The sequence below is a fragment of the Lepisosteus platostomus genome, chromosome 4 (assembly GCF_059453375.1).
Source record: "Lepisosteus platostomus isolate fLepPlt1 chromosome 4, fLepPlt1.hap1, whole genome shotgun sequence".
NCBI classification, from domain to species: domain Eukaryota; kingdom Metazoa; phylum Chordata; class Actinopteri; order Semionotiformes; family Lepisosteidae; genus Lepisosteus; species Lepisosteus platostomus.
Genome location: NC_142614.1, coordinates 27,793,443 through 27,799,919, shown reverse-complemented (window position 1 = coordinate 27,799,919; position 6,477 = coordinate 27,793,443). Strand labels below are relative to the sequence as shown.

At 49.4% G+C, this 6,477-nt stretch overlaps 1 pseudogene; it reads left to right on the top strand.

The window, feature by feature from the left end:
* Window positions 1-203: 203 nt before the first annotated feature.
* On the top strand, window positions 204-5,324 carry LOC148673078 (uncharacterized; annotated as a pseudogene).
* Window positions 5,325-6,477: the final 1,153 nt, after the last annotated feature.

The window sequence follows — 6,477 nt, the reverse complement described above, 5'->3', positions numbered from 1 at the left end:
TTCCCTTTTCACTCCGGCAGCAAATTCTACAAGGTGGGGACATCAATCTAGCTCACCTTCTCTCTTCCTCCACTTACAACTCTGATTCTAGAACAGTCGACTGCTGCTTGATTTCCGTTACTCTCAAATCTTCCGACCCTCACCCTGCTTCAGTCCTTTGAATTTCCGACTTCTGCTTGGCTTTCGGCATTTTTCACGACATCATGTGCTCCGCCTTTCCCGAACGTCGTCAGGAACTCTACGATTACATGCACATCATCCTCGATCTATCTGTCAGTTTCGAAGGCTCCCTGTTCTACGATTACCACAAGCAGTTCTCGGCCAAGGCCGCTGCCCACCTACTCCATTGGAACCAGTGCACCTACTGGGGAGCCCTCTACATTGAGCTTTACTGCCGCACTTTCGCCGGCGTCAGAGCTCTTTCCTGCGACTTCTGTTCCTCTTGGACACATTCATCAAATCTTTGCCCAGATACTGTCCGCAAGCTCAACCCTGACTCCACCCATTCTCCTCCACAGCATCAATTCTCCCGCCAGGTCTTCTTCAAACTTTCCTGGTCCAAAGACGTTCGCGGTCGCCCTATCGTGATGATCAGAGGCCAACAAATTTGCAACAACTTCAATTCCTCGACATGTACCTCTTCCCTTTGTCATTTCCTTCACATTTGCAGCTTCTGCGGCGAAGCTCACGCTCGCTCTGCCTGCCCCCGCCGGCCCTTCCATGCTCGCTCCACCTTCAGCGTTCCCAAATGACTACTGGCTTTTCTGTCTACCCCAATCAGTATCCCCGCTCTTGCTTCCGAACTGCTCCGTCACCCCCACCCCTCTTCCACCCACATCTTACTCGAAGGCCTTCCCTTTGGATTCTCACCAGGCCCGTGCACACTTCCTTCTTCCCCCGACTTTTGCAAAAATTTGCAATCTGCGACCGCCGATCCCCAGTCCGTTGATTCCATGCTAGTGTAGCGGCAATGCTTGTTAATATGACGGAATTAAGTGTTGCTGTGCTTTCCCGAATGAGGCCCCATCTCTCTCTTCATCTCTGTGGTGCAGCCATAGAGAAACTATTCATGCAGGCTGATTTAAAGATGTTTTTTTTTATAAGGGACAGCTCCCAAAGGGGGATGCACTTAGCTAAGCCTGGCTATCATGATCAATGGTCATCATTGGCGCCTATCTGTCTAGGGAGTGCCAGATGGACATCTGGACTGCATTCCTAGGTGTCAGGAGTAAGTTCCTCCAGGTAAAAACAGGCAACACAGAGCTCCAGGAGAACTAAAAGGTGAACTATTCCAGTAGGAGAATTCTAAGGAGAATTCCAGGGGTGCGAGACAATTCCAGGGCAGGACGGCCCAGGAGCAGAAGGCTCCCAAGGGCAGGACATTCTCGCAGCGCGCCTCCTGACCATCCTGAGACTCAGCCCGGACAACCACGGAACGGCCAGCCTGTCCGAGTGCCAGAACTTTCCTCTGTTCTAAGAGTCTAGAGCGGAGGTTGCCAGAGAGTAACCCGAGGATCCACCCGAGGTTAGCATCAGCAGCAAGCCTCGTGAACAGGTCTTAACTGTGGACAGCTGAATCACTATTCAGAACTAGCGCTTCATCAGGAACGAACCGGTCTTCTTCCTGACCTGCTGGAACCCAAAGTCATCTTTTCTCCTGTGCACAAACTGTGCTAGTTAAAGCCAACACTAACTAGCCGGTCAGTGAGCATCTGCAGCGCACCGTCGCAAGCCGCACGGCACAGCCTGGCACGGAGCCAGAGAGCCCGCAGGAGATCTGAATCCCCAGAGATTGGATGAGTATTCAACTTCAATGCATTACAGCTCGAGAATTCAATTGTTATCCCAACCAGTTGATATCAATTTAATTCCTAAGAGTTATGTACTTGTTTTGAGTATCTAATGTAGAAGTTATAACCAAATTCATTTACGAAACGGTCTAAATGAATGATATACTGAACGTCCTCTTGATATATGTAACTCTTCGTAACTGATTGAATATATATCTTTTGTATTCTGATAACCCTCTCGATAAGATCTGTTAGGTTTATATGCATATTTTATGTATTAATAAATGTATCCTCGTGTATTAGTACCCGTGTGTGTGTGCGTTGTTTGAGTTATATCGCATGGTTGGATTCTAAGGCCATCAAAAGAATCATTTTGTGATTTACGACTACAATTAATAATTGTCCCCGTAAATGCCCAAACCCTACATAACTGGTGCCTTCAGAGAGCACAGTACACTAGCATCTGAAGTCGAGGATGGTTTCATGATCAGCCCACTTGACTTTCCCCTTTCCCCGCATACCGCATCAATCCCATCGGTATAGTGGTCCGTAAGTATTGCGGTAAAAAACGCCTTATGATTGACTTGTCAGCCCCTCATAACTCCCGCATGCTAAGTCTCAATAGCCTTATTCCCAGCTCAGACTTCTCCCTCCACTATGCCACAATTGACCACGCGATTTCTCTCATCAAAATTGAAGGTCCGGGTGCCTGGCTCGCTAAGGTCGACATCTCCAGTGCCTTTAAAGTTATGCCTCTTGACCCAGACTTCTGGCACCTCTTCGGAGTTCATTGGCGGAACAAGTTCTTCTTCGCAGTCCACCTTACTTTCGGATGTAGGAGTAGCCCAAAAATTTCCGATACCTTAGCCAAAGCTCTCTGCTGGATCCTCTTGAATAACTATAGGCTTCCTTTTCTCTTCCACCTTCTCGACGATTTCCTTACCATAGATTTTCCTCACACCCCACCTGCAAGAGCCTCCTCCACACTTATTTCCGTTTTTAGGAAACTAGGGGTACCTCTCGTCACGGACAAAACAACCGCCCCCTCTCATATAATCCAATTCCTCGGGATCACCCTCAATTCCATCAATTTCTCCGCCTCCCTGCCTCGCGACAAGATCGACAGGATCCAGACGTATATCTCTACCTATTCTTCCGCCAAATCTTGCACAAAGAGGGAACTTCTCTCTCTGCTCGGCCACCTCAATTACGCCATGCGTATCATTCCTCAAGGACGGTCGTTCATCTCCTACTTTCTCAACCTCGCCTCTTCCGTGCCCTCTCTTTACCACCACGTAAGCCTTTCATCTGACTGCAAATCGGAGCTCAGGCTTTGCCAGCTTTTCTTGGCCAACTGGAATGGCATATCTCTCTTCTACGATGACCTCCTCTCCGACGCAGAGGATATCCAGCTTTTCACAGACGCAGCCCCCTCAGTCGGTTTCAGAGGCTATTACAAAGGCCAATAGTTTGCGGCCCCTTGGCCTCCCGAATTCTCTTCAATCCCTCTCGCCGACCAGTCATCGGCCTTGTTCAAAATATTTCCAATTGTCGTTGCCGCTGTCACGCCCTCTGCAGCCAGAGGGCGCTCCTTCTCTGTCCTGTCCCTAGTTTCCGGTCTGCTGTCCTTCCTGTCCCTCTCTTTCCCTTGGGCTATATATTTCCGGGTCTTGCACTCTGTCCTCGCTCAGCATTGACGTTCGGATGTCCTGAGACCCGCCTAGCACCAGGGCGCCCCACGTCCGCTCCCTGAGGGCATAGGTTTCTATACGGCATTCCTGAACTCTTTGCACTAATGAGCCCGGGCCTTTTTCCCGTCTCGCCGCTACGCATATGGGTCTTTTTCCGCTCTCCTGCTCCCCACGGTTAGTCCCTTTGGACGTCCGTGACAGAATGCTGAGCCACCTACTGACCCCGCGAGCGGTGCTTTTTTTTTTGTCTTGCCGCAGTTTTTTTTTCTTGTTCTCTGGGCTGTTTTTTTTTTTCAGTTCCTCTATTCTAATCACTGGATATCACTCCGATCTTCCGTGCCTGTGAGCGGGTCCTGTACCTGGCTTTCCTCGGGTAGATCACTCCGATATCAGTGATTGAATGTTGAGCTGGCTTGCCTATTCTTATTACTGGATATCACTCCGAGCTTCTGTGTCTGGAGCGGGTTCTCGTGCCTGGCTCTTCCTGGTCTAGCTCTCTCCGATATCGGTAATAGAATGGTAAGCTTCTTGCCGTTCCTCCATGCCTTTCGCTGGATATCACTCCGGGCATCTGTGTCTGTGAGCGGGCTTCGGTCTGGCTTTCCTCAGGTTGTCCACTCCGATATCAGCGTTAGTATGCGAACGTGCCCATTTGCCGTTCCTCCATTCTTCTGCTGGATATCACTCCGGGCATCTGTGTCTGTGAGCGGACTTCGGTCTGGCTTTCCTCAGGTTGTCCACTCCGATATCGGCGTTAGAATGTGAACGTGCCATTTGCCCAGTCTGCGGTATTTTTCCCCGGGGTTTTTGTGTTTTTTTTTCTTGTTTTTTGCCTTTTGTTTTGATTTTTTTTTCTTCCTCGTTTCCCCTCCTTTTTGTTCCCCCCTGCTCCCTGTGTCTCGGAACTTTGGTTCCTACCTGTTTTTGGTTCCTATATGTTTTTTGTGGTTTGTCTCCCTGGCCTTTCCCAGGTTTTTGTCTGTTGTGTTTGTGCTTGTGTACTTTTTTGTTTTAAGTCTCCGGAGGTCTTCTCTACCCCCCCTTCCTCCTCCCAATAAAGGTTTATACCCCGGAGGAAGGGGTAGCTCTCAGCCGTGGATTCCCGGAGGTTTCCTTTCAGTTAAATGAGGTTTTTCCTCCCCCCAGTGCTGTGCAGCTCATTTGTTTGTATGGGCGTCGGGAGCCGCCCATGAAGGGGGGGTACTGTCACGCCCTCTGCAGCCAGAGGGCGCTCCTTCTCTGTCCTGTCCCTAGTTTCCGGTCTGCTGTCCTTCCTGTCCCTCTCTTTCCCTTGGGCTATATATTTCCGGGTCTTGCACTCTGTCCTCGCTCAGCATTGATGTTCGGATTTCCTGAGACCAGCCTAGCACCAGGGCGCCCCACGTCCGCTCCCTGAGGGCATAGGTTTCTATACGGCATTCCTGAACTCTTTGCACTAATGAGCCCGGGCCTTTTTCCCGTCTCGCCGCTACGCATATGGGTCTTTTTCCGCTCTCCTGCTCCCCACGGTTAGTCCCTTTGGACGTCCGTGACAGCCGCTTCTCTTTGGGGCCACAACTGGAAACAAAAATCTGTCCTCATCCATTCGGACAACTATGCAATAGTTCATATAATCAACAAAGGAAGGTCTTCATCCCAATCTATCATGAAATTTCTCCGCCGCCTTAAATGGATTTTTCTCACACATCAATTCATCCTCGTAGCTGCTTACATTCCAGGCCACCTTAATGAGATATCTGACTCTATCTCTCGCTTTCAATTTCAGAAATTCAGGAACTTGGCACCAGATGCAAGACCGAACCCATGCACAATACCTCCCTATTCGGAACTCACGTTCCTCTGAATCATCCTTTCCATCACTATGTCCAGCTGGCCCAGCAAACTACTCTCAATTCTTACTGGACCGCCTGGAAGGGCTTCCAATCCTTCCACCTCTCCACAAACGTAAAATTCCCTTCTTTCGATATTCTCACCGTATCATCCTTCATTTGCTATTGTAGAAACTCACTCAAGGTACGAGCATCCACCACCAAAGTATACCTGTGCGGCATCCACTTCTTCCATAAACTCCTTTTCGGCACGACCTGTCCATCCCTTATCCACCCTCAAATTACTCTCCTTCTTAAAGGCTTTCTGCGGCTTAAAAAACCACTTCCGAACCAACGCGCACCACTTACCTCGGACATCCTTGAATCCTGCATCTACGTTCTCAGGTCGGGTTACCACTCACCCTGGGTCGACCGCACTCTTGAATCTTTATTCTTGTTACCCTTCTTCAGCTTCCTAAGATGCTCTGAAATTACCGCTGCTTCCACATCGTTTGATCCTTCTTCTCAACCCTGCTTATCCGACATCTCCATCTTATCTTCCGATACACTGACCTTCTATCTCAAGAAAAGCAAAACCAACCAACTCGGGTCTGGCACTCTCATCTATTATTTCAAACTCTGTTCCTACATAAGCCCATACGAGCCTCTATCGCATTATGCACATCTTCACACCTCTGCCGGAGCTTTGCCTACTGACCCTCTGTTCGTAAACAAGAAGGGCCGTATCGTGACCTGCGACTGGTTCCTCTCTCACCTCAACAACGTCCTTCTAACTGCTGGATACCCTCCTGAACAATTCTCCGGGCACTCCTTTCAATCAGGGGCTGCATCCTCCGCCGCTCGCCAAGGCATACCTGAGTATCACATCAAGCAACTCGGCCGTTGGTCCTCCGAAGCTTATCACGCATACATTAAAACTAACCCCGGTAACCTCAAGCAGGCACTTTCTCTCCTTGGCTGAATTAGTTTAATAATCATTTGTTTTTTTTTCTGCACTGGTGACTAGGGGTCTTTTGGGGGTCCTATCCTCCCCGTCCAACAGCCGGGAGGTTGGCCCTCAGCCAAGCGGGTTACGCCAAATCTCCATATCTCAATAAACGATTCTAATTTCTCCCAACCTTTCAGCTGCTGTCATTCCTTGTGAAATTGAGTTTTTAATGAAAGTTC